The sequence below is a fragment of the Glycine max genome, chromosome 18 (assembly GCF_000004515.6).
Source record: "Glycine max cultivar Williams 82 chromosome 18, Glycine_max_v4.0, whole genome shotgun sequence".
NCBI classification, from domain to species: Eukaryota; Viridiplantae; Streptophyta; class Magnoliopsida; order Fabales; family Fabaceae; genus Glycine; species Glycine max.
In genome coordinates, this window is record NC_038254.2 from 17,086,946 (window position 1) to 17,114,539 (window position 27,594).

The 27,594-nt window shown below is 34.3% G+C and overlaps 1 long non-coding RNA gene across 20 annotated transcripts; it reads left to right on the plus strand.

Moving 5' to 3' along the window:
* Positions 1–4,623: 4,623 nt before the first annotated feature.
* On the plus strand, positions 4,624–26,077 carry LOC102661320 (uncharacterized). Of its 20 annotated transcripts, none has more exons than XR_005889493.1 (16): positions 4,651–5,099; positions 5,611–5,647; positions 5,766–6,569; positions 6,900–7,116; positions 7,405–7,439; positions 8,575–8,668; positions 14,509–14,639; positions 19,476–19,761; positions 19,869–20,059; positions 20,503–21,234; positions 21,333–21,427; positions 21,543–21,585; positions 21,674–21,838; positions 22,107–22,182; positions 22,463–23,054; positions 25,485–26,076. It is a non-coding gene; the product is annotated as an uncharacterized lncRNA (long non-coding RNA). The 20 variants fall into 20 exon arrangements; XR_005889486.1 differs by having other exon boundaries at positions 20,503–20,898; positions 21,011–21,096; positions 21,174–21,234; positions 21,333–21,838; positions 25,485–26,075; XR_005889477.1 differs by having other exon boundaries at positions 4,624–4,765; positions 5,052–5,099; positions 7,405–8,668; ... (1 more) ...; positions 21,174–21,234; positions 21,333–21,838.
* Positions 26,078–27,594: the final 1,517 nt, after the last annotated feature.

Consider the following 27,594-nt stretch of genomic DNA (forward strand, 5'->3'; position numbering starts at 1 on the left):
ATGCAGTAAGTGTTATGAGGATGAATATGTTACTCCTTGTTTCAGTGACACGATTTTATTTCCATGAGTGTTTAGTGCATAACTCATGTTGGTTATGGAGTTTAGTTGGTTTACTAAATTATTAAGTTACTTGGTGCAGTTATTTTACTTTTATAAGTCTAAAAAATAGTTTATTAAGTTACTAAATTATTAAGTTACTTGGTACTTGTGGATTACCACTTAGTGCATAGCCCCTTTTTACGTTTATTAAGTTACTGAATTATTAAGTTAAATGTTACTCTCCATTTTTGTTTTTTCATTATTAAGGAACTCTTGAATTCCCTAGTAGTTTTCTTAACTTCATTTTAATGAATTTATATATTGAAGGCCCTTCTCATTTAAAAACTCTTGTAATTGTTTGTGTAGTTTTTCTTTTTTTACTGTCTACTTAATTTTCATTTTACATGTATAAGTATTGTCAGCAGCCAAAGTTGCCTAAAAGAAGAAGCTAAAATTTACTAAAGCATGGATTGCATATCTTAGATTGCCTCTTCCAATTGATGTTTACAAAGAGGTAATCCACAAGTTATGCTTTTGAAATTTGAATACAGCTGAAGCATTATATTCTGAAACATGGTGCGAATGTCATGTAAGATGTCTCAAGGTTGTCATGAGATCCAATGTAGGATTGGAAGGGGGGAAGAAACACAAATGGTGGAATTGTAAGGTTTATGTACCTTTTTTTGTTTTCTACGAATGAACAGATTAATTCAGCTTATGGCCTTTTATTTTTCATTCAAAACCTTTATTAATCTATGAAGCTTAATAGTCTTCTAGTAAAGAAATCACTAGTAGCAGTAAAATTATTAATCGGCTATATATCGCGGGTGATATTAAATAAATTGCCTAATTATAAATTATTTCATGCATTGGGCTGATAATAGCTTGTAGTTATTATCTCTATACTCAAAACAGAGGCCTTCAAGTTCAATGAAGTTAACTACTTCAATACTTCATATATGGGACACAGTATATATAAAATGGATACTTCTTAGCCAAAAAGATTAATTAGTCTAAACATTTTATATTTAAAATGGATACTTTTTAGTTAACAATATATATACTCATTTTTTCTTTAAAATGAATACTTTTTAATTTTATTTGATTACACTTAATTAACTTGTTGTACAGATTTTGAAACCAACTTTTACAATAATAGCTTATCACGAGATGAAATGCCTTTTGTTATTGATTCGTGGCACACATAGTATCAAGGATACTTTAACAGTTGTTACAGGAAATGTACGTGGTACCATTTCATCATACTATTTAGCATTAAAGGTATGCTTTCCCTTTATCTATATCTTTATGCACACTATACAAGCTTACAACTAGTTTCTTTAGAATAATATAATAATTTTGATTATATCTATAATCAAATTGTAGCTTTTACAATAAAATTATTTAATAAGTAGTTAATAAATAACGTAGTAATAATTAAAGTAGTTTATTTGGTATTGTCTAAACGTTAAGACACCAAATTTCAACGTTCACATGTTCCTATTTTCGGCACCTACACTATGGTATTGTTTATTTATTTATTTAATATGTTATTGATATGGAGTATTGATTAATTTTGTTGTTAATTAATTTTGATTGAAAAATTTAACTGATTATTTTAATGTGTTTTTTTTCTTTCACTTATTATGTTTTTTTATCCTCAAAATTTAAATTTAAATTATTATTAAAGATAATTAAATATATACGCCTACTAGTCACATGCTACTTCACTTATAAAATACATGATACATACTAGTCTTTCAAAAATAGAGAAATGGAATGTCTCTGTTGTTACATTTGTAGGATAGTGTTTTTAAATCTGATAGCGTGTTTAAATATTTATAATATAAAAATTATAACATAATATTATATTTACGTTAGATGCTAATTCAACTTTGTTATTTAGATTATACTTTGTTGCCAAAATATCTGAAAGTCATTACTCAACTATTTTAAATGGGAATTGATGGAGAAAATAATTATAATGTTTGTTTTCAAGGTATCTAATATTTGATTAATTGAGCGTGTTACTAATTTTAAAAAATAAGGCCACGGTAATACCATTTTGTTTTAGTTCTCATAGAGCCAAAAAAAGAGGAATATTGGCAATAAAGGTTGTAATTTGCTCATGCCATGTCGGTGTAGCATATGAAGATGTTATCCCAGCTTATAGTACCTGGAGTTAGTTCCTAAAGTTGCATCTTTCAACCTATTTTTTCTTTAAATAAAACTTTAATGTTGGAAGCAATCAATATAGTTATAATTTCTGCAGGCTGAGGTAACCATCACGAAGCTTAATGAGGAGAGGCGCAGGAACACTCAAGAAAAAGATTTACAGCAGCAGCAAGAAGAACTGGACAATTTGTTGTTCAAGTACTTCATTTTCTATCTCTCTCTGCTGTGTGTTTTTTCTCTCTGCAGAATTTCCCAAATTTCTCCATTGGGTGTTCATTCAAGGCTTTTGGAAGATGCAATAAGCAATAAATATTTACTTATCTGATTGAGTTTTTTTACATGGTTGTATAACCTAACCCAATGGCATAGTGTGCAAACAGATTTTTTTTTTTGAAAGTAAAAAATGTTACAATGTGAAAAATGTTACACTTTTTTTTTGGAAAGTGTCTTTTCTCTCTTTGTAGCCGCCAGAACTGATTTTATCCAATTTCTGGTGCAATCTTTTGGCTGCAATTACATATGTCTATGGGCATATTATTCCATTTTAATTATATTATAAAACATTACATACATAGTTCTGAGGCTTTTTTTTTGCATATGTAGTCATTTGAGCTTCTTGGATGGTATATCTACAATATGCTTCTTACATTCAACCTAATATTATTTCTTTCAAGCTATCTAAGTGAAATAAATGTTATCTCTCTTCAATCTTTTCAGGATAGTTTTGGACGATTGCATGACAAGGGAAGGAAGCCCGAAAACAAAATAGAACTTTGACTAAGCTTTTCCCAAATAAAATTACAATTCACATGCCACAGGTATATACAGGGGAATATTTGTAGGGGATTTTCCTCTCCTTATACTGTAGTCATAGTATATTTCCTTGTATAAGATGAGGCTATTCATAATATATTTCCTGGTATAGGATGAGGCTTTACTAGCATCCTGGAAGCAGCAACTGGATCGAGAAGTTGAGACTCAAAATTAAAGGAAATTTACATCACTTGCACACAGTGAGTGCCTTGTGTTTGCTTGTTAATTTAATTCGTTGGCATAATTGAAAGGCATGTTTACGGCAAGTAAATACATATCCTTAAATTATATTTAATGCTATCATTGATTTATACTTAAAATACCCCAAGTAAATATTGCATCGGTAAATAATGTTATCACAAATATATGAAAGGAATTAAAAAAAATATGTATAAATTCCTAAAAGAAATCTTTAAAAGATTTTATATAAATAAATAAATAAAAATAATAAGATTATTCATAAAAAATATTTCCTTAGTACTGATTTATGTTTGTGATGTTTGTGCAATGCACCTTGGAGACCGGAGAAACTTCACTTCACCTTCAACTTTAATTTGCTCCCAATTAGAAGACTATAGTTATATAAATAAAATATATAATAATGTTTCTCCTCTAATTTATTAGCATTACAAGAAACGTGAAACACAAATTTTATCCAAAAGGAAGTGAAACAAACCAATACACGATCAGATGACGTTAAAAGCCAATCGTCAGAAACCATATGCATGATCATGCAAACAGCAAAGCAACATTTTTTTTTTCGATGAAACAAAAAAACAACCAAATTCCTACAAACCAGTCTAATGCAAAAAAAAAAAACTTTAATTTCCAATAATCTAACAGTAATGATGGCTCTGATACCACTTGTTGGAATTTTAGAGGATCCTTATAAAATACCAATAATCACTAAAAAAACACATTAGTTAAATTATTAGGAAGAGTTTTAGGAATACCTGAATCCATAATGATTGACCAAACAAACGAAGTGGAATTTGAATCCGTAGGTGATTTCTAATCTATGTACTCTTCTTAGGATCTATTACGGAATGGATAACCGGTGACTTCATGATTCTTCCTCAACCGGAACTTCTTTATTTCTTAACAGGACCTTCGTAACTTTTCAAATGGAAGAAGAGAAACTATATGTGACGGCTCTCGAAATATTGGACACCATAGCCTTTTTATAGCGCATTAACCTAATAAAGTTCCCATTATCTTCTAATTGATCATTTAATTCCATTTCCTCTGATTTAGTTGTGTAACGGACTCACTTAATTTGATCACATAAAATAAAACCCACTTATGACAAATAACTAATACAATTGTCTTATAATATTAGTCCACATTAATTATTTGAATAGAAAATTCCAACAAAAATATTTTAAAATATCCAATTTGATTCCTAATCTTAAAATATATTTTAAAAATTTTGATAATCAAATTGAATCTTTCAAAAAGTTTGGAATCAAATTAAATATTCTAATCTTTAGTAATAAAACAATGACCAGTTGGGGGTATGTGTCACCTCCTCCAATTTTTGACAATAATATAATCCACCTTCCTTTCCCGGCTTCAACTCTGCTTCTCTTTTCTTCCAACCATTTCCTTTTGGTAATCCCTACATGTCCCAATTTATGCTTTCTTCATTTTTTTTTCTTTTCAAAATCCAAGCTTTTTTCTTCTTCCCGCGCTACCTACCTATACTAGCTCTACACCTCCGAGCTACCAAACCTATAAGGTCACGTCGCTAAAAACCTATTGAAGAAGCACTATGTTCTATTTCTTCTCTCTATTTCATGCTTTCTTTTCCTTTTGGGTTTCGGTTGTTTCAAAATCCACAAATTACGCTTCTCCTCTAGCTAGCTCGATTGTTTTCTATTCTACTAGATTGTTTTCTATTCTACTTTTTAGTTTCAATTTTAATTTTACCTTCCATTTTTTGATACCATTTTTGTTTCCTCTTCTCTCTTTTCTCTAATGCATTTTCATTTTTAAAAATTGATTGTGTTTTGTTTTGCAAGTAGGTACATGGGAATCAAAGAGGTCATAGAAGATGAACAAGCTCCAACCGTGTGCGTTAACAAATATTGGCAAGGATTTGAAATTCATTTCCCATATTTTTTTTCTTTACTTCTCTCACTCATGTTTTTTTCTATTTTTTAGTCTCATGTTTTTTCTTTGTTCTACCTTTCAATATGCATTTTTATTCCTTGAAATTGACCTAGTTGTTTCTTTTTTTCTTTTCTGCAAATGACAAAGAGAAAACCATCTTTCTTTTATTTGTTTTTTTTCTGCAAGTTGCATTTTCTACTCTCTTTTTTTGCCAGATGGGTTGCAACTTGTACGTTTGATGAAATACCCAAATAAACTTTGAATTTTCTAAACTTTTTTTGTCTAGCCTTGTGAAATTGCTCTATTTTGTTGATACTGGACTACCCTTTGTGGCAAAAAAAATTTGTGAGTACATGTACTTTATTTGTAGAGTAGAGGATTTGGTTAGAGTAAATATTGTTACTTGGGCTGAACCAAAAAGATTGAGTGTGGAATGAGAGTTTTTTCACAGGAATCTATGATGTTTTGCAGGTATGACTATTTTGGGTATGGGCAACCATCAGGGAAGGTTTGTCTTTATATGAAATGTTTGTTCGTGTTGAATCATGATTCGTCATGCTTAATTTTGGATAGTGGTAGAGTTGTAAACATACATGCTAATGAACATTGTTTTGCCTGAACTGTAGCCAAGTGAGCAGAATACATGTTCAAACATTGAGGCTACATACAAGTGTCTAGAAGAGAGTTATGGTGCCAAACAGGAAGACATAATCCTTTATGGATAATCTGTTGGCAGTGGCCCAACTTTGGATCTTGCAGCTAGGTTGCCTTAATTAAGAGTTGTTGTTCTACACTGTTCTATACTCTCTGGCTTAAGGATCAGAATATTTTTACTCTAATTATATATTTTAATCATATTGCTTTCTGCATTGTCCAATACATTTTAATGAAAAAAATATTTTGATGATAATTATTTAATTATTTCTTAATCAATAACATACATTTGTTTTTCTTTTTATAGTTTAAAGATTCATATATATTTTCAATCCATTTTCCTCCACTATACAAGGGATGCTGATCTCCCTATTTTTTAATCATAAGAAAAAGGATCAACAAAAAAAGCTTGTCACTTTAGTTGAATTTGAGGTGTGAGCATTCCTCAACATTTGATTTTCAAGTGCAGAGAGTTTGACGAATCAATATCTTGGTAAATGTTGCTGTGAAAATGTCATCATTCCCATAAAAGATCACCATGAATATTTTGACATAATGTTATACTTTTTTCTATTTTCATAAAGTAATCAACTTTAGTAATGTAAACCCCCATGTTTGACATGATAACAAATTTATAAATGTCATGATTTTCTTAATATTTGGCTGGAAGGCATAGGTGGGTTGAATATGCAGAGAAGACTAGATATAATGCCTCCCAAGTTCCAGCAGAATGGCATGGTTGGCTCCACTTCATAATTGATCTCACAGGAGGTGAGGTAATTCTTTTCTTTTGTATTTACTTCCTTGGTAATGCCTTATAGTATGAAAATCTGAATGCCTGAGATAATAATAATAATAATAATAATAATAATAATAATAATAATAATAATAATAATAATAATAATAATAATAATAATGTAATGAAATGGTTGCAGCTTCTTTTACTGAAACCAAAAAGGTATGGTGCTGAACACAAAGAAAATTGGTCAGGAGAAGTTAAACAGTATATCTCAGGCCTCATTTGCACAAGTTTTTTTTTATAAGAAGCTCTATTTCGTTTTGCAGATTTTTTTTTAATTGAAAAGTTGTTTCAATTGTGAAATTAGGGATCCACAGGTTGAAGGAGAAATTGGGCTGATATTCACGAAGACAATGATATTTTGTAGCAACGGCTACATAATATTGTTAGACAATGACAAGAACTACTGTAAAATGGAGATTGAACTAAAGGCTCAAATGATTGTTAGAATTGAAATCATGGAAATGTGAAGCACCTCTGATGCTCAACTCAAGGACCATGTTAATAATGCCAACAAGCTTCAGGTGTACATTCAAACTTTTATATATGCATTAGGACTCCAAAGTCTGAGCTGATCTATCCCCATCGTTTGAAAGAAAATGATTCTTTTTTTTTCCATTTTTACTAGAAAGAACTACATAGTCTTAGACATTTAATTGTGTTTTCTTATGATAACAACTATGTAACATAGTTTGGTGTGTCAGATGCAATTGTTTTATTACTGATAACTAAATGAGACATTTATACTTAAAATATCTGTTTTAACTTACATTGTTTGTCAATTGTAAAACTTTTTTTAACTGGCTCTGCAGGAGCAACCTTGTAAAAGGGAGCACACAATTCAAACGTAGGTGCTGTTTTTTACATTTGTTTGGTTGAGGAATTGTTCGAGGTTGATGTAAACTTTCAAGTTCTTGTCTTTTATATTTGTGTTACTTGATTATCTTTGTCTTGCTTTTGATAAGCTGAAGTATTCTGCTAGGATAAGAAAGAAAGGATAGCTTAAGAAGACTACTGCAGTGAAAATGCTTTGGTGTCTTCGAACCCCCACTACTAAAAAAAAGGCTTTCTACATTGCTCAATTAATATCGGTTATTGCGAAAACCGATGTTAATGAAAGTGCAGAGGCATTTTTGTAAATAAATGGAGTTACTTAACATCGGTTTTAGAAAAACTGATGTTAACTACTTCATGTTAACATCGATTATTTAAATAACCGATGTTAACATGATGTTAAGATGAATATGTTAACATCGGTTTTGACAAAACCGATGTTAACTTCGGTTTTGACAAAACCGATGTTAACATCATAGATTTAACATCAGTTTTTTCAAAACCGATGTTAAGGAGTTGATCTTAACATCGGTTTTTTAAAAAATCAATGTTACCTAGTTGATGTTAACATCGATTTTCTAAAAACCGATGTTAACTATATTCAGTTAACATCGGGTATCCTTACAAAACCGATGTTGTTATGTTTATAAGTTAAAACGTTGAAGAAATTTCACAACCCGCACACTTGAAAACCCTGCACTCGTTCTTCTCTTTCTCTTCCCGCTTGAAATCTGTCGGAAACCACTCGCTCGATACCCACATTGTCCCACATTGTTTTCAATACTGCCGGAAACCGCTCTCTCGAACCCACAGAACCCCCTATCGAAGAAAACTTAAAGAAAACCCTACACTGCTCTTGGAATTGTGGCTCAAAGAAAACCCTACATACACTCCTCCGCTAGGTACTAGGGTGCTGAAACAGTTGGTGTTAGTCACTTTTCCGCGAGGTACTAGGGTGTTGAAACACTCGTGGGTGATCAAAGCTCAAAGCTTTCTCTGCGAGGTACTAGGGTACTAGCTAGCTGCCTATAATTTGGCTTTTTGTTGCCAATAGTTGTGTATGTATTGGCCAGGTTCAGTTCCCATTTCAACTTACCTAACTTGAAACTTTTCGTTTATATTGGCCTTATTTTGTGCTACAATTATAGGATACAACTACTGATAAATTAATTGGTACAAGGAAAACTTCAAGTGTGCGCGGATTCTAATAGTTCCCATTGCCCCTCACTGTTTCGGTTCGAGGTAAGTTTGGTCATTTTGTGATTTTTAGTTTAGTATAGCATACATGTTAAATGTTGTCTCTGCTTTGTCACTGTTTGGGTATGATATATAAGTGTCTTTGTTGTCTCTCTTAAGTTCCCTTTTATGAAACTGTTGTTGTCAATACACCTTACTTGTATTGGGTAGCTATGATAGTGAAATTTATATATAATAGACTTAAAAAATTATATTCTAAAACTATGGAAACTATGGATGTCCTAATTGGACTCCTTGTGGTTGCTATTGAATGATTCGTAATCTCCAGCAATATCAATATTTGTCATCTCTTATCTGCCACCTTAATTATTGACCCATTTGTCATCTCTTGCAATAACCAAACATTGTACTATCAGTATTTGTCAAGCAGTTTCTCGAGTTGACAATATATCAAACGTGCTTAGGAAGAGTGAAGTAACATTGTCTTCTTAAAGGGTTCTTTTCTTATGGTAGCTGCTTCTCTCTATTGAGTAGAATGTATGAACTTCTTAAAGGCCAAAGTTTTGGAGACGTTATTTAGTAGATTAAATTACACTCACACTCCTTGAGGTTTAGTCAAAATTCTCTCAATACCTCTCATTTTTTCTACTCTTACACTATCCGTCTTAATTGTTTGAAAAAAACATTACACTTAACCCCCCTAATTGTATTTAAAACATTACACTGCATACCCTTGTAAGAGATGTGGTTGTAAATATTAAAAAACATGAGTTGCATCATGAGTGCAATATCAAGAAATCATAAGGAGTGTCAGAATAATTTATGTTTCTACTATGAAAAGAAGATACTAGGGGGGAAATCTGGATTGAATTAATTTATTAGGATGTTAAATGCTACAACTAAAATATGATGTTTAAGTCATCTTTTCATCAATAAAAAGATAAATAATAAAAAAAACCAGTATCTTAATGTACCTTGTAAGCCGAACTAGGATAGAAAAAGTCCTCAGCACCAAAGGACATGTCAAGATTTCTCCTGCCACCAATGATCTCTAAAAGAAGCATTCCATAGCTGTAAACGCCAGCTTTTACAGTTATATGGCGATTACTAACCCATTCTGGTGCCAAATAACCTCTAGTGCCTCTGACCATTGTGACCACATGAGAGTGCTCCCTTCCCATCAATTTGGCCAGCCCAAAATCAGATACTTTGGGACAAAAGTTTTCGTCTACCAATATATTTTCCGGTTTGATTTCACAATGTATTATCCGATCCCTACACTGCTCATGAAAGTATGCAATCCCTTGTGCAATAGCTATGGCTATATTTAAACGAGTTGTCCAATCTAACAATCTATCTCGACCTTGATATGAAGGGAAGATCCATTTATCCAAGGATCCTTTTTTCATGAACTCATAAACGAGAAGCCTGCAAAACAATATTTGTCAAAGGCAATTAAAACCATTAAAAATTGTGTATGTCTTATTAATCCTTAAACAGTCTTATGGGGAGCTAAAAGTAAATTCAAGCCTTCTTGATGACTAAATGCTAGTTCTTAGTCAACAAAACAATGAGAACTTTCCATATCCCTTTTAAAAGTTCTTTTTTTGTGAACATTGAAATACAATAATAAACTCAGCAAAACAATAAGAACTACCATGCTGAGAACAATAGGAATAATCACAGGCTTCTCCTTTGCACTTCCCATTCCATCGGAGGAGCTATTAGACCCTCCTGCTTGGCCATCTGAAGTCCATGATCCATTTGCTCTGAACTTTACAAACAAAGTTGAGCTAGTATCCTGAAAACCACCAAAACTAAAGCTCCTCAAGACCCAACAAAATGACCTCTCCTCATTTAGCCCATAAATAGAAGCCGCATAATCACAATCTGACAAGCAAGCATCCCCACATTTTGACACATTAGAAATATCACTATATTAGCTATTACTGAAAATTCAGAAAAATAGTAGTTGGTTTGCTGCACCGCTGAAATCCTAAACTGTGATGTCAGGTTTTCATGCTTGCCATTGCAATTTCCAACAAGAGATGAATTATCATAGCATTGGCCATCCCTACCAACTTTAGAAGTTCCTGGCAACCAAGTGCAAGTGGATTTTTGTTTTACTTCTGTCCAAATTACAAACTCCAACAATGTCAGATGGATTTGAAACTACAGCCCACTGTTGACATATTTAATAGATAAAAAATGTAAACAATCTCCTGTGCATAGAGGGAATGTTAAGGTTCAAATTTTGCACCATATTCAAAAAGCTAAGAGCCAGTTCTGCACCAGAAAATCAAATCTGAATATGTTAACTACCAAAATCTTCCAGAATCCTTGATCATTCAAATTTAAAATAAAAGGCAAACAATAGACTTGTTCTCAACACTAAATCTGCAAAAATAATAATCAATTTCCTGAGTACACTAAATGATATTATATCATAATGGCCAAATTAATACATATATAGTAATGTTAAAGTAAACAAATATAACAATAAAAATTAGAAATCCCAATTTTAATTAATGTACTGAACAAGATTCTCAACTGAAAGTTTACTACCCACATGCTAGTACTAATATACTAATATATTAAATATAAGAAAAAGTGGTCACAAACAATCACATAACTGACATAAGCCACTCTTGCTACCAATTAGGTCCCTGATGTTAACTATGTTAACTTAGATTCTACATATTCATTTTAATTTATTTGCAAGTATATAAGATAGCAATATAAAATATTGAGTCTGACAAACCAAGTCTCCCACTCAGATAGCAATATAAAATATTCAATCTACATTTAGTGGCCCCCTCAAATGCCAAAAGAAAAGAAACAGAGAAATAACCAGACAAAAAGAAACCATTATTATTATTATTATATAATAACTATTTGGATACAAGCTATAATAGTTTTTGGGAGCTTCTCTACTGGAAATATAAAACTTTTTTATAAAAAAAAACTCTTCTAGCCTTGTATCTAAACAAAAACAAACATATTCAAAATTGAAAATACCAGTTTAAAGGCTTTATAGGCTTAGGCTCCTAAATGAGCCAACATATATAACCACTAACAGAAGTGTTTCCATGCAATTAGCAGCAAGAGAACTCAATCAGGAATAATAGAAAGAAAATGGTATGAATACTTGGAATTGCATAGAAGAAGTCAAATTACATTACGTGCATGAACCCTAAATGAAGTATATATAACGTGTGAAAAACGTACACTTCCTTATTGAAAAAGCTTTGACACCACAACTTCAATAAGAACTTTTCATGCTTCAATTCCCTCCTCATAAATGTGAATTCTCAGATGAACCACAACTGAGAAAAATAAGTTTAAAACTAAAAGAATAATGTTGTGAATGAACTGATTTGTAAAATACTGAAATTTGAACAAAAGCACAATACTTTATCAATAAGCCACTTTCACTGCTCTGGGTGGCATCATCCAAATCTTAAGCTGCTATTAATGTCATGCCACTTTCCTATTGAACAAAAACGATGATCATCAATGCATTAACCGTTGGAAAAATTCTTCTTTTTTTTAATGGGATAATTGGACACAGCTAGCATTTACCTTCAAAATTATTTTTCCTTGATCAACATTCATGCCTTCAATTGTCATCTATAGTATCTTAACATACTCAATTATGTACCTGCTCCTCTCCCCTTGCATTTGCTATGAAAATGATTGAGTTTATTGTCATCCATAACACTCAAATTATAGCAAATCACACTGACATTCAGTACCCTTCTCACAATCCACCAACCCCATAAATCAAAGAAATTAAACTTATTTGGATGTCTGTGTCTCACCGTAGTAATTCCCTAGTACCATTTCAAGCAAGATTCCCACACTCTTGTAGCCACTGTACATTAAAAGAACAAATTAATAGGTACATAGTAGCTTCTACATTCTACTACTCTGTCACATACGTTTCCTTCCTTGAGATCAATTATATTTTTGTATCAAATTTTCAAGAGACTGTATATATATGGTTTAGAGCTACCTTCCACACAAACATTTGTACCTTCCAAGATACCGCTTTTACCTACATCTTTTTGAAGAATTGAAGTTGATTTCATTGATATATCTTCCACCTGTTCCACTAGTTTCTGCTCCCATTGAAATAGAAGCCGCCTCCATCTCCATTTTGACTCCCATACTCCATCCACAACACTCTACCATCCTCCAGCTTTACTTCCTTATCTTATGCTATATTGTATAGTAGTTCTTAAGTGTTATCCTAGGTGTATGGAAATAAACAAAGAAAATGCAGGACACAACTAGCAAGAAGAACATATGTATAACTTTATGGTGCGATCAAGAGATGCACTGGAAAAGGGAGAACCAATTAACTTTGCAGATAGAGACATAAATAAAAGTTAAAGATAGACAACACCTGGTGTTGTAATATTGTAAATGAGGGGTCTGTTTTTCTCTGTCGTCTGTAAAAGTTTTGTCTAGTCTGCAGAGTAGAATTTAATATTAAAAGGAAGGACACTAGCTAGGGCTGGTTAGGAATTGGAAGAAAAATTGCAAACAGACAAACAAAAAAAGAGAAAATGCAACACCTTTGAGCAAGCTCAACGACAGTGGGTTTAGCAACAGTCTTGGGCTTGGGTTTTTGTTCAATGGAAGTCTCACTTTTTGTGCCATCATAATCTAGAGATTCCCTTGAAGGCCAAGACCCATGAGGGTCAGTTGGTTCGTTCCCTAGGGAGCATTCTGAATTCTTCTCCAATGGAAAATCATAATCAATGATGGGAGGGACACTTGGAGTACCCAATCCAATGGTGTCATCATCAGGGCAATTCACATTGAGAAGGTGAGCTTGCTTTTGAAGATGAATAGGAGCAGCGGCAGCTGGAGTGAGGTTCCTTTGAACACATTTATTAAAACCCATTTCTCTATCTATGAACCTTCAAACAGAGTTGGGAACCTGAATGGTTAGGTTTTGATTGGCCAAACCTGTCTTGAGAAATCCTCCGTGGCCTTGGCATCCAAACAATTCTTCCTCGTCATAGTTATGTGGTATTGGTGAGTCCGAGAAATCAAGGTTGTAGGGAGCAGAGACTTCATCATTGGAGAAATTGGCAACCTCCATGCTTTCCTAACTGTCATCGTGATCTGCAAAGGCGAAAAGAAGAAAATTATGAGAATGAGAATGTGAGTGAGGAATGTAGAGTTGAAGAAGGTGTGAAAAGAGGAGAAAGAGAGAGACTCGAGGAGAATGTTGACATGAATGAGGACGCGAGTGTAGAGATAAGGTTTGTGACTATAAAGACGAGTTTATGAGAGATAGATAGAGAGGGATAGAAATAGAGTTTTGAAGCATTCGACAACAGTTATATAAATGACCGTCATTGACACTACCTTCTAAGATGGTCTTTATAGAATCGTCCTTGTTGAAGTTGATCATATTACAAAATTGCCACCGCACACACATTCTAAGATGGTTATTAAGAACCATCGTCGTTTTGCTATCGTAGAATGTAGTTTTTTTTTTGTCTATGCATTGCCTTTGTGTTTCATTCCAAATCTATACAAGTAATTAGTAATTGTCAATTTATTCATTGAGCACCCCATTTCTATGTTTGTATGAGTCGTTACAATTTGTGTATAACAAAATAATAGGAGTTGGTTGATTTATTTCTCTAATTCTCTACTTCAGTCCTTAATCATCGAGTTTGTAATCACATGGTATGTTTATATGCCATTGTTACACTTAAATGCTTGTTGTTTTGTTTTATTTTTCGTTATATTTTTCTCACTTTTTACCATTAGGCTTATACAATTAAATGCAAACATAACTTGGTTTACCTTTTTTTTTTTACTTTAATTAGTCTTCAATCTTTAACAATTGGTTTTCGTTGTAGGTACAAGTTTTTTATGCACACTTACCAAGTTAAGTCATGTTTCTCAAGCATTGTACTTGAGTCAACAGTTATGTATAATATAGAACTGCCCTAATCGCACTCGTTGTTGTCATTAGTCACCATCTTACGAGGTATGTATTTGATTGTCCCACACCTGTCATTATTACATGCTTCTTGATATATCACTATTGTTTTACTTAAGCAGTTATGTGCATTGCGAGTGAACCTTAGTTTCCCATTTGAGACTCAATACAATGATTAATATGGACAGTTTGCATTAATCAATGTATTGAATTTGGAATTATCCGTTTGGACAGTTTAGGAAGACTCATTTTTTATAGTTGATTCCTACGTATTGGTTAATTGTCTTTTGTTAAAGTTGATAAAATTTCGATGTACTTCATTTCAATTTGTTCTCCATGTCCATACTTGAATGTGGTGGATGATCAAATGCCACCACTTTCATGTCGTGTACTTGGAGACCAATGCGCAATGCTGCCAAAATTTCGTTAAATTTAACAAAAGACAATTAACATATACATACCAATCAACTATAAAAAAAATGTCTTCCTGAATGGGATAGAGCCACACCTTTAATGAAAAAACTGAGGTTTTCATGCATGTCAGATAACTTAAAGAAGTGTCACAGCAAATGGGAAACATAGATCGAAGTTGGATGAAAATATCATGCATTACTGAAGAGTATGAGAATGGCGTTGAAGAATTCCTGTAATTTACTGAACCTAATGCACCACCTTTGCGTGGAAAATTTTTCTGTGCATGTGTTAATTGTGCAAATGGGATACATCAATCATTAAATGACATAAGGTCACATCTTATATGTCACGGGATCATTCCTAATTACACAAAATGGATATGGCATGGGGAATTGCCAGATAGGCCAACATCCTCTCACACTGAGCCAATTAATGTAGACATGGGACATCATATAGAAGACATGATTCACGATCTTTGGCAACATGATTTTCACCAAGCACATGCACCTTTGTATGAAAAAATAGAAAATGATTCAAAGAGGGCTCTATATTTGGGGTGCACAGCTTTCACAAGGTTGTCAGCGGTGTTAGCTTTGGTCAACTTGAAGGCACGATTTGGGTGGAGTGACAAGAGTTTCACTGAATTGATTATGTTTTGAAAAAGATGCTTCATGAATATAACATGTTGCCGAAGAATCACTACTAGGCAAAAAAGATTTTATGTCCAGTGGAAATGGAGTACTAAAAAATCCATGCATGCCCTAATGACTTCATATTGTACATAAATCTGTTTGCAAAAATGCATAAGTGCCCCACATGTGGTGTATCACGATACAAAGTGAAGGATGACAAAAGCAGTGATGATGGAATGACAAACATCGAATGTCCAACAAAGGTGTGCTGGTATCTTCCAAGAATACCAAGGTTTAAGCGGTTGTTTGCTAATGGACATGATGCAAAAAACCTTACATGGCATGCATATTGTAGAAAAAGTGATGGATTGTTGCGACATCCAGCTGATTCTCCGTAATGGAAGACAATCAATCGTTTGTATCCAGATTTTAGGGCCGAGGCAAGAAACCTAAGGCTTGGTCTTGCTTCTGACGGAAAGAATCCTTTTGGTAACCTAGCCAATAACCACAGTTCGTGGCCTGTTTTGTTGACGATTTACAACCTGCCTCCTTGGTTATGCATCAAGCAAAAGTACATAATGCTTTGTATGATGATAGCAGGTCCAAGGCAGCTAGGGAATGATATTGATGTGTATCTCACTCCTTTGATTGAAGACATGAGAAAATTATGGGAAGACGGGTATCTGCAGCAGACCTTCAGCAGACCAAGGAGGTAGTAGACCTTTAAGTTGCGTGCAATGGTTTTCTGTACCATTAATGACTTTCCAGCATATGGGAATTTTAGTGGGTATAGTGTCAAAGGACATCATGCATGTCCTATCTGTGAGAAAAATACAAGCTTCATCTAACTGAAACATGGAAAGAAGATAGTATATACCAGGCACCAAAGATTTCTCAAACCTTATCACCCGTATCAGTGATTAAAGAAAGCTTTTAATAGGAGTCAGGAAAATGAAAGTGCACTAAAACCATTAGCTAGAAAAGAAGTTTATGATCGGGTCAACGACATCGTAATTATCTTTAGGAAGACCCAAAAGAAGTCATCATATGAGCCAAACATATGGAAGAAAAGGTTAATACTCTTTGATCTTCCATACTAGTTTGATCTTGATGTTAGACATTGTATAGATGTGATGCATGTGGAGAAAAATGTCTATGATAGTTTAATTGACACTCTTCTTAACAATAAAGGCAAGACAATGGATGGTTTATAGTGTCGTCAAGACCTGGTTGAAATGGGTATACGAGAGCAGTTGCATCTGGTATCACATGATCGATGAGCATATCTACCACCAACATGTCATACAATGTCAACAACATAGAAGAGAAGTTTTTGTCAATGTCTATGGAGTCTAAAAGTCCCACAAGGATACTCTTCAAATATTAAGAGCCTTGTATCCGTCAATAATTTGAAATTGGTTGGCTTGAAATCTCATAATTGTCATGTGTTAATGCAACAAATATTGCCCATAGCCATTCGTGATATCTTGCCTGACAAAGTTAGGGTAGCCATAACTCGTTTATGCTTTGTTTTTAATGTTATTTGTAGCAAAGTTATTGACCCTCAACAATTGGATGATTTGGAGAATGTGACTTCCATTGTCCTTTGTCAAATGGAGATGTATTTTCCTCCATCAATTTTTGACATAATGGTTCTCTCGTGAGGGATATCCGATTGTGTGGTCCTATTTTTTTACAGTGGATGTATTCAGTTGAGCGGTACACGAAGGTTTTAAAGGGTTATACCAAGAATCAATAACACCCAGAAGCTTCTATTGTTGAAAGGTACATTGTTGAAGAATGTATTGAGTTTTGCTCCCATTACATTGAAATAGTTAAATCTGTCGGGCTTCCTGAAACTTGTCATGACCGGACACGGGGATGTAAGGGTACACGAGGATACAATGTTGTTACAATGACTCGACAAAAGGTCTTACAAGTGCATCTATATGTTTTAAAAAACATAACAGAGGTGTTTCCATACATAGAGACTCACAAAAAAAATGTTAGTGTTAGTCACCCAAAAATGAACATGATGAGGGTGTTGCAAGAGCACAATAAAACTTTCATCAACTAGTTTAGAGAAACAATATTAGTTGATGACAATGCTTCCAAAACATTAAGATTATTAGTTGTTAGACCAAATCTTAATGTCCCTAGTTGGAAGGAATATGATATCAACAAGTATTCCTTCTACACCAAGTCAAAGGATGATAAAAGTACCATGTAGAACATTGGGGTTAGTGTTCATGCTAATTCAGATCACTTTTGTAGTGCATCAGGCAATAATCTGATTCGAGCTTCCGTGCCTTACTTTGGAGTCATTCAACAAATTTGGGAACTTGATTACAATGAATTTAAAGTGCCTATATTTAAGTGTAAGTGGATCAATGCGAATATCGGTGTGCATCAAGATCAACTGGGATTTACTTTAGTTGACCTTAATAAGGTAGCTTACATGGACGAACCTTTCATTATGGCAGAACAAGCCAAACAAGTATTTTATGTCGAAGATCCATGTGGTTCAAGATTGTCAGTGGTTCTACAAGGAAGAGCAAGTGGTATCAGTCACCAAAATGACAATTCAACACTTGACATTTGTGAGACACATACTTTTTGCAAATGAATGTCTTCTATAAATGAACACAACGACGTGGATGATTGTACATGCAACCCGTACCGATCATGATGAAGGGTTATAGGAGAACATTCCTACGTAACTGCATCGTATGAAAGTAATGTATACCATATTGCATTATTTGTAACCTATTTTTTTAATGTCGATATTGAAGTAGCTCCATGTGGAGCTTGTAGGCCTTAGATCTTTATCATCAATGGAGTCCTTTGCTTCTTGAAGTTCAATGGCAGCAGAATGGAGAAGAATGAAAGATGATTGGAGATGTCACTTCAAGGAAAAGATGAGTCAAGAACAAGCTCACCACCATAGGAAGCCATGGATAAGAGCTTGAAGATAGAAGAAGATGAGTGGAGGGAGAAGGAGAGAAGCAGCACAAAATTTTATGCCTCAAATGAGGTCTGAACTTTGAAGTGTAATTCTCAAATAATGAAAAAATGCACACACAAGGCCTCTATTTATAGCCCTTAGTGTCACACAAAATAAGAGGGAAATTTGAATTTCTATTCAAATTTCACTTGAATTTGAATTTGAATTTGTGGAGCCAAATTTGGAGCCAAAATTTCACTAATTATGATAAATGAATTTTAGCTATGGTTCAGCCACTAATCCAAGATCATGTCCAAGATTCTCCACTAAGTGTGCTTAGGTGTCATGAGGCATGTAAAGCATGAAGGACATGCACAAAGTGTGACTATATGATGTGGCAATGAGGTGTAGCAAGCAAATGCTCACCTCCCCTTTAGGAAGGTCCAAAATTTAATTGGATTGGGCTTCTCCCAATTCAATTAAACTCCTCTCCCAACAAATACACAAATCAAATAGTGCACTTAATGCATGTGAAATTACAAAACTATCTCTAAGACAAAAACTAGTCTAGGTGTCCTAAAATACAAGGGCTGAAAAATCCTACACTACTAGGGTACCCTCCCTACACTATGGAGCCCAAAATGCAAGGTTCAAAAATAATGAAACCCTAATCTAATATGTACAAAGATAAGTGGGCTCATACTTATCCCATGGGCCCGAAATCTACCCTAAGGCTCATGAGAACCCTAGGGTCTTCTCTTGCATCTCTGGTTCAATCTTCTTGGAGTCTTCTATCCAATGCTCTTGGGGGTAGGATTGCATCAAATATTTATAATTTCTTACGTATATCTATTTGTAATCGATTTACATTAATGAATTTTTTAATTTGCACAGGTCATGGGATCACCGCCTAGCTCCCCTCCATATTCAGATGGTCATTCACAGGTTGCGTCTAAGAGAAGTAGACAATCCACATGACTCAGAAGATTGACTAAGAACCTTAGATTTTCCTAGACCAGTGGTTATCATCGATCCTGCAACTGGGAGAGGATCAGTCCCACATAAAGAAAAGTTCCACAAATATCCAGGGGTAGTAGCTCGAGAAAAGATTCCAATTGTACATAGCAATTGGATAGATGTACCGGAATCTCTAAAGGAGCTAGTATAGGATGAAATCTTGGTAAGTACAGTTAATGAGGATGTGTATTTAATTTTTTATTTTTTATGAAAAGTTAAAAATTTTGACATCCAAATTTCTTATGCATGCCAAATTTGATATCCCAAAAGTAGCAAATGCCAAGAAGAAGGTCATGTCAACAATAGCCACTAGATGGAGGCAATTTAAGTCTTAGTTGACCACCTAATTTGTGTATGCTAACAATAAGGGACAAGATAAAGAGGATCCTTCCGTAAAATATGGTATAGATCCACAAACTTGGGAGGAATTTGCTGCAACTCGGAAGACACCTAATTGGCAGGTTAAATATGGATGTCTTTAACTATTATTTTCAATTTAATTATATGATTTCATTTTAATTAATTTGATGGAAATTATATATTATGCATGACAGGGAATTAGGAAAAGATCACAAGAAATTAAAAAACACAATGACTACCCCCATTTATTGTCTCGTAGTTGATATTATTTGCTTGAAAATAAGTTGTTAGACGAAAAAATTAAGAAAAGACATCATGAGGCAATGCTGACTAAGAATACGCCACAAATTGACGACCCCTCATCTTCCATCTAAAGACATGTTAAGTGGAATTTGGCCCACACAAAGCGATATGGGCAGATGACATCTCAAGCAACACATGAAATATTTGATAAAATTATGAATGCATCTTTCATATTTTATCTGACTAATTTGTTATTTAAAAAAAAAACAACGGTGTCATTGTGAGTTTATACTTGATATAGGACTTGTTAGAAGAACAGATGACACAAGGATCCTTTGTTCCCCAAGGTCGTGACAACATACTGAACACCGCCATTGGGTGACCGGAGCATGGAAGTCGTGTTCATGCAGTGGGATCTGGTGTGACAATATCTCAATACTATGGAAGGGCATCACGTGGCTCAAGCACCTCCTCCACATTCATCAACCAACAATAGTTGGCTGAGATAATTGGAAGTCTTAAGTAAGAGTGGACTAATGAGATTATAGTAAACCTTAAGGAAGAAACGAGGAATGAAATTGAAGAAGAAAACAAGCAAACTATAGAGAAAATGAAACAAGAGTTGAATGAGGCCATCAAAATAGAGTTGTCTGAGAGGGGATCACCGTACACACCCTCGATTGATGTGGATATGCAGGTATTAAGTGCACGTATCAGCATAAAGGGTAGCAATGCTAAAAATGCTGACAATGCATTAGGGGAAGAACATGATGCTAATGTGATACTGACTATGGGGTTGTATATGCAAGGTGATAATTATACGTGCTTGGAGGCCTTAGGAAACATATATGATGGGGAGTCTACCATACACAACATGGCTTATGCAGATGATGTGGTAAGGGTCAGTGTTCAGAAAATTTATGATGATGACGCTAAAGTCTCGTTTTTTATGTAAAAAATTCAATATGTCAGGTAGGCCCTTGACACATTCATTGCATGGCTGACAAATCTTGTCAAAGTTGTATCACATGAGGTAATTTTTATTTTGTTTAACATGTATTAAGACAATCGTAGATTGATATAAATTATTTACTAACATTACTTTAATTCTTCTTTTCATTCTTCATATAGGATTCACATGTTACTCCTAAGAAAGTGGCTAAACATGTTCAAATGTCGAATGATGTTGGTGCAGAGGATCTATTGCGTCAGTTGATTAGGACCCTGTATGACATTTATGACAAGCATGTTGAGTTTTGTTGTGGGATGGGAGTAAATTTGGGATTCCAAATTCAGATGCATCATTCTTAACATATTCTAATGTAAATGAAATAATATCAGGTGACAAATGTCTGAACATAGCTATACTGTAGTTGTGGAGGATGTAAGTACATTCTATATGATTGACTATTAATTAATATTGGTTATAACATACATGATTTTCAATTTTTCATTTCAAATGATCAAAATAGGTTTATGGATGAGTGGAGTTTGACCTTGGGTCATGGTTCATATGGATTCCTTGAGCCTCAGTCCATACACAATGCAAAGGATAGACATGCTGAATGTCAACATTACATTGAAACATGGGTTAAGGAATCCCAATGAGAAGTCTACCTAGGAGCTTACTTGAATCAGTAAGTAAAATTTATCAAATGCATGTATAGAATGTTTGTATTTTACATACCTAATTATTTTCAAATCTAGGGCCCATTGGTAGTTGGTTGTTTTGTGTCCTATGAAGGATGTTGTCATTTGGTTATGTTTGTTGCGTAAGAAGCCTGATATTCATATCAAAGTTTTAGTTAACAAGTTAAGTATTATATCATAAGTCATTTAATATATTCTAAACATTGACACATTAATATTTTTGTTCTCGTTTACACGTTGATGTTTCTTATTAAGCAATGCAATGAAGACATTAAAGAGTAGTTTGGATGGTCATATTGATAAAGTTGCAACACAGTGGATTGAAATAAAGGTTAGTCATATAATGAATGTTTATTTCCAACTAGTGATGTTTGGTATGTTCGTAATTGTCTTATTCAATCATTTTTTATATTGAATGTAGAGTCGTGTTCAAACCGGTGGGTATGAGTGTGGCTATTATGTCATGTATTGGATGTGGAACATAGTAAGCGGGGGGTTGAAGAATGATTGGAGCATGTTATATTTACTTTTAAGAAAAAATTAATTGTTGACTATCACTTTTTATTCATTTCACATATAGGTCACTAATTTCTATACTTTAAATTTTGTAGTGGTTTTGGTGATGGCACGCCATTATACATCGAGACCATCACAACAATTCACAAGAAATGAGCAACATATTTTTTAAAAGTTAAAAACATTTGATGTACATACCTTTAGATGAGATAGGAAGAACCACTGTGGTGTATTCGATGTTTAACGTACTTGTTATAAACAAGTTTATACAATTATTGGCAATCATTTGAGAATTAATATACATATTTCTTTATTTCATTTTCTCTGCAACAAAGCCCTTGGACAATGCATTGCTATCGCAATTGGTAGGTGCGTCAATAGGATCAATTATTTTTGTGCGACCAAATTACCCATTTTGTAGGTCATTGTGTAGCTGAGATTGTCGATAGTGTTGATGAAAGCCCAATTGACATCAACAAATATGACGTTCCACAACTACATTCATGTATGTTCATATGAATTTGTTATTTATAATTTGCATTTATTACCAATTTTTGAACTAATTAATGCTATAAATTATATCTTAACATGCATGTCCTTGTTTCGTCAAAATTACTAATGTGCTGGATGGATGGAGCATTGTCTACGTGTTTCTAAGTTCAGCAAGTGCCTCGTTATTGAAAAGAGGTATATGTCATCCAATTTGAAACACAATGCTTTGATAGGAGTTGTACACTCAGAATGCCTTTGAAGTTTTAGAATATCCAAGAACTATCCCCTAGTCACTTTTCGAGTGAAATTTTCCCTGACTATCCTTTGTGTTAAGAATGAAACTCTTGCACCCAAAAGGATGAAAATATGATATGTTGGGTTTTCGTCCCTTCCACAATTCACAAGGAATATTTTTCAAGATGGGTCTTATATAAATTTTATTTTGAAGATAGCATCCAGTATTCACTATTTTAGCCTAGAAGTGCTTAGGGAATGAGTTATCATTTAGCATGATTCTAGCCATCTATTGGAGAGATTTGTTCTTTCTTTCAACTACTCCATTTTGTTGAGGAGTTCTTGGTCCTCACAAATTAATCGTAACCTTTCATTTTCAAACTCATCCCCATGGTCACTTTTGATTGAAGTAATGCATACTCCTTCTTCATTTTGAACTCACTTACAAAATTTAAATAAGACATCAAAAGATTCATCCTTGTGGTTTAGAAACATAACCCATGTCCATCTAGAGTAATTGTCCACTATTAAAAGTCCATACCTCTTACCACTGGTGGACACAGTTCTAGTAGGACTAAGCAAATCAAGATGTAATAGCTAGAGAGGTCTAGAGGTGGAAACTATGTTTTTACTGGTAAAAGAGTTTTTAATATATTTCCCCTATTTAATTGCCTCACAAAGTAAATAATCTTTATATGACATACTTGGTAAACCTCTTATGAGGTTATTTTTCTGCAATTTGGAGATTAACCTCCAACTTGCATGGCCATGTTTTCTATTGCATAGCTAGCGATTTTCTCTGATAGACAATATGACACCTTTTTGATTTGAGAGTTCCCCTAGTTTTATCTTGTAAAGGTTGGCTTTTCTCTTTGTAGAGAATAAGGGAGACCCATCCTCACGCTGAACAACATACTCATCCATTATCACATAATTGACTTATGCTCAGAAGATTATGATTAAGACCTTTAACAAACAAAATGTTATCAATAAAGGGATATAGGTAAATACCAATCTTACCCACGCCAATTATTCTGCCTTTTTGATTCTATCCGAAAATGATTGTTCCTCCACGATCTGGAGTCAGGTATTGGAACATTGACTTTTCTGTCATCATGTGTCATGAGCAGCCATTGTCCAGGTACCATGACAGGCGTTTGTTTTCTGCTATCAAGGATATTTGTAACAGGAAAAATTCTTTTCTTAGGTACCCAAATCTTTTTGGGCCTTTTTGTGTTAGTGATGATGGAGTTGGGTGAACCCTTTTTAGGACAATCCCTGCATCTAGGCATCATGTGTCTAGTTTTTCCACAGAAATAACATACAATTGTATCTTAATCATGAACATATACATTCCCTTCATATCCATTTCCATATTTGTCAGTAGAACTTCTACAGTAGTCTTTAAGGTTCTTATTTCCTCATGAAGTTTTACAATATCTTGAGGTTGGCCATTAAGTTCTTGATGCTTCAAAAGCTCATTTTTCAAAAAACTTGCAGATTTCTTATGTTCTTAACATTCCACCCAAAGGTTGTGTTTACTCACTTTGAGTTCATCATAATCTTTATATGCTTGTTCACATTCTCTTCAGAGACCATATCCTTCTTTCTTTTTATCATTGTGAAGTTCATTAAGCTCCTTCAGATCCTTTTGAAGATCTTTCAGTTTGTTTTCCAACTCCTGGAAGTTCTTAAAAGGGTAGCTTTTTCGCTAGCATTTCTCTCAATCTCAGTGCATAACCTAGACTCTTTTTCTTTAAGAGTTTCTCAAGCCTTACATGCTTGAGCAAATTCGTCTAGTGAACCATCTACTTGATCTTGAAGGGTTTTCTCAAGCTTTAAAGGATCTTTGGATATATTTTTGAAATCTTTTCGTAGGTTTTGATAAGCTTTTGAGAGAATTGATGAATTAGATAAAAGTTCATAATAAGCTTTTCCAAGAGACTTTGGGTCATTGCAATTTACCTCATTGTCCTGGTCTGATTCAAATCCTTCAGACGATGTGTTTGCCATCATGCATATATTTGCTTCTTCAGCATCTTCATTAGATGAGGTGTCATCCAAATCATCCCATGTGCTCATAAGCCCCTTCTTTTCTTTAGTCTTAAAAGAATTTGTTCTTATCTTGACTTTTCTCCTAATTTGGACATTCCAACGTGAAGTGTCCAAACTTTTTTTACTCATAGCAGACTATGGAAATTTTTTCTTTGTCCTCTTTGTCTCGTGTCATTCTTCTCGAAGAGCTTCTCCACTTAGACCCATCATAACTGCGAAATCTGAGCTAATTTGATAGTCAATTTTGGCTAATCAATGGGTGTAATTTCTATATTTTATAACTGTTTTTAAGAAAATAATGAAGAAATTAACATCTTTGTAATTTTTTATTAGCAGAATTCAAGAGAAGAAGATTTCAAGTGTTTTATGGGATAAATCGATGCAAAAACTAGAAGAAAAGTTGGAAGAATGGGATAGTTCACTTAGGGCGCGCCTGCAGGCTTAGCACAATACAGGCTTAGCACACAATGCATGCTTAGCACGCAGGAAGCCCATGACAAAGCCAAAATGCATTCTTAGCACGTAAACTCGCACTAAGCGTGAAGTCGACATGAAAATTAAGCTACCCGGAGCCTATATAAGGAGGTGGAAGCAGAAGAAAAACACACCGAGTCTCAGAGCTATCCAAAACCTGAGCCTATCCCTTAGGGGAAACCCCTCTCTCTTTTAGCCATTCCCCCTTTTGTTATTTATCTCTGCAAAGAAATTTGGGGGAGAAAGATAAATAAACAAGACCTTTCGTGCAGGAAACCAAAGATAGGATAATTCAATAGATGCGGGTGGAAACAGGGATTTCATTGATTAGAGAAAATCTACTACAATACATTATAAGTAGTTTTGGCATGTTAGGCCCCAACATCATAGCATTGCGATTTCATCGTGTTGCATTAAATTGTTGTTTATTTGTCCTGTTATCTTTTTGTTTGCCTTACTCTAAATTTTACACTTACAATTCTTTATCTCTTTCTTCTTCTATTTCTTCTCATTGCTTATAAATTGGGTTTGGATCAATCTAAGTACAAACAAAGTCCTTGTGGATTCGACACTTGGACTTCCAAGTACTTTACTGCTTGTGACAAATTGGTGCACTTGATAACGAGTTAACAAGTTTTTGGCGCCGTTGTCGGGGACTTTGGTGTTCATACTTGGTTGTTTGCATATCCCAATTCGAGAGCAATTATTGTTTATTCTTTAATTTTTCTGTTTTATCTTTTAGTTTTTTATTTAATTTTAAAAAAATCTTTATTTACTCTTATATTACTTAGTTTTTTTTAAAAAAGAAAAAAATTAGTTTTAGTTTTAATTTTTTTTGTGATAACCTGCACGGTAGTTGTTTCTTTTGTGTATGTGAGGAAACAATCTTGTTCCTTTGGATCTAGAAATTGAAGCAACCTACAGAAGAAACAACACTACAAGAAAAAAGAGATAGCAACAAGAGGTGCAGATTAATCAAATAGAGAGAGGACTTTCATCATCCGAATTATCCTCTCCTTTGACTAGTCCACATCCCTTCCTTGAAGAACGCATAATTGCAGAAGACCATCTACAGAGGATGACGCTAGAGGACTACTCTAGCTCTGCTACACCTTAATACTTCACCAGCATAGCCAGACCGGACGTGCAATCGGCCAACATCTCATATCCACATTCCCTCATCCAGCTAATCCAGGGGAATTTGTTTCACGACCTACTGAGTTAAGATCCGTACGCACATCTGGCCACATACATCGAGATTTGCAACATGGTGAAGATAGTAGGAGTGCCAGAAGATGCCATCCGCCTCAATCTATTTTCTTTCTCTTTGGCTGGTGAAGCAAAAAGATGGCTTCAGTCATTCAAGGGGAATAACTTGCAGACATGGGACGAGATGGTGGAGAAGTTCTTGAAGAAGTACTTTCTAGAGTCCAAGACTGTTGAGGGTAAGGTGGAAATCTCATCCTTCCATCAACACCCTGATGAATCGCTGAGTGAAGCACTTGACCGCTTCCATGGATTACTCCGGAAGACTCCTACACATGGGTTCAGCAAGCCATTCCAACTCAACATCTTAATTGATGGCTTGTGACCCCATTCTAAGCAGCTCCTAGATGCCTCTATCGGTGGAAAGATCAAGTTGAAGACTCTAGAAGAAGCCATGGAGCAGATAAAGAATATGGCAGCCAGTGATCATGTCATTCTCTGTGATCAAGCCTACACGCCTACAAAGAAAAGCCTTCTTGAGCTCACTTCTCAAGATGCTATGTTGGCTCAAAACAAGCTCCTGGCCAACACCTTAGAGACCCTCACAACAACTCTAAGTAATCTCCCTCAACAGCTGCATGCAGTGCAACCTCCTCCATCTTTAGTCATGCACATTGGGAGATGCAACATCTATGGTGGCACTCACGAGTCAAGTTCATGCATGGTCCAAGACAACACATCCAATGAAGTTAACTACATGGGTAGT